The following is a 2195-nucleotide window of genomic DNA, read 5'->3' on the forward strand; positions in this document are numbered from 1 at the left end:
GATGATGATCAGGTTGCCCAGCACCGTGGTCAGGTACATGCCCGGGAACAGGGTGAAGAACACTCCCTGCTGCCCTGGCGGGACGGGGAGCCCCAGGAGGAGAAACTGGGACACGCTGTCCTCATTCTCAGGCCTCATGCTGCTCTTCTTTCTGCTGGGGATGAAGATGGGTTTGGATTCTCAGGAACCCAGAATGGGTGAACAGAATGGTCCTCATCACATCTCATACTGCCAATCTCTTGGAAAATCATCAATTTTAACTGCATACCTGTTAATTTCTCACACCTGTGCATTCATGCATCTTCCCTCTATTCCCGTGTGGCTTCAGGAATCATCACACCCCTAAAGCAACCAGAAAGACCTCCTTGTACAGAAATAAGAGGACATTCACCAGTTCTGTGAGTTTTCAACTTTAAAAAAAATTTTTTTTTTGATTTTAGAGAGGGAGGAAGGAAGGAAAGAGAGAGTTATAGCAACATCGAAGATGCCAAGAGAATTATTGAAGGGTTGCTGCCTGCAAGGGGAATGTAAGACTGTTGTATGGATTTAATTAGAAAATGTGTGTATTGTACCCACAAGCCTGCTATGTGTCCTGACTGGGCATTGAACTGTGACTTCCTGGTTCATAGGTCAATGCTAAACCACTGAGCCACACCAGCCTGGCTGAGTTGACATGTTAATGACCACAAAGAGATAATTTCTACTTTGGCCAAGGCCAAACCATAATAATTCACTGTGGCAGATACAGGAGATGAGCCCCTGCAAACCAGTGTCAGTTTTCCTGAAAGTAATGTGAAACCCAGTCCCATTGACCCACACCTGTAAACTCAGGGACACTCCAGTGATGGGTGCCATTTAAAGCCACTTGATGCCAAAATAGTTCCAAAACCAGGATAGCCCACAAACACTCCTTCATAATAGCGCTGAACATTTTGGTGAACGTTTGGGTGCTGATCTAAAGTCTTTACCTACATTTCCTAATTAAATCTACACATCAGTCTTACATTCCTAGATTTTCAACCATCTCCACAGTTACATTAAGAATTTGTGTTCTTTCAACTATTTTAGTTATTAAAATATAGAAGCATAAATGAGACAAATTCTGTAGGCACACACAGTTCAGTAGGGGACAGAATGGCACACATGTGTGTATATCTGTATCTTTAATACATGTGACATGTATATAACTTGATATATATATGTGTTATCATTTTCTATAAATTAAAAATGACCGAGAATTTTCAACTTCATGGGATTCAGTCTGATGTATGTGATCATAGCCCATGCTCTTAATCATTACACATGGAAACTTCTCTTTTGTTGTTTAGAGAAGTCAAGCACAATGTATTATTTTAGAGATGTGAGGACCAAAAGTTGTCCAATATTTTCTTAGTCCCTTTACTAGCTAATTTAATTCCCTCATATTTATATACCTTCAACTGTCAAAAATTTTCATATACGTTAACTTCCACTTATACATTGAGTATTTACTGAGAGATTTGATTATAAATGGGTGCTGGATTTTATCAAATGCTTTTTAGCATTCATTGATATGACCTTCATTTTGTTTATGTGGTGTATCATGTTTATTGATTTGCAGATATTGCACCAATCTTGCATCACTGGAATAAATTTCACTTAATCATGGTATATGATCTTTATTTTTTAATCTTTATTGTTCAGATTACTATACATGTTCCTCTTTTTCCCCCCCATAGCTCCCCTCCACGGGGTTCCCACCCCACTCCAGGCCTTTCCCCGCCCCACTGACCTTATCTATTGATGTTAGCTCTTTGTCCAGTGTTTCCCCTCCCCCCAACCCTTTCCCTCTGAGAATTGTCTGTTCTGATCCTATTACATTCACCAGTCCATTCTGTTCATCAGGTTTTTATTCATTTGAGTTTTAGGTTCACTTGTTGATAGATATGTATTTGTTGTCACTTTGTTCATAATTTTTTATCTTTACCTTTTTCTTCTTCTTCCTGTTCTTAGAGAATACCCTTCAGCATTTCATATAATACTGGTTTGGTAGTGATGAACTCCTTTAGCTTTTCTTGTCTGTGAAAGCTCTTTATCTGTCCTTTGATTCTAAATAACTTTGCTGGGTAGACTAATCTTTGTTGTAGGTCCTTGCTTTTCACCACTTTGAATATTTCATGCCAAACTTTTTAGGCTTGAAGTGTTTCTTTTAAAAA

The sequence above is a fragment of the Myotis davidii genome, unplaced genomic scaffold, assembly GCF_000327345.1.
Source record: "Myotis davidii unplaced genomic scaffold, ASM32734v1 scaffold64, whole genome shotgun sequence".
Classification (NCBI taxonomy): domain Eukaryota; kingdom Metazoa; phylum Chordata; class Mammalia; order Chiroptera; family Vespertilionidae; genus Myotis; species Myotis davidii.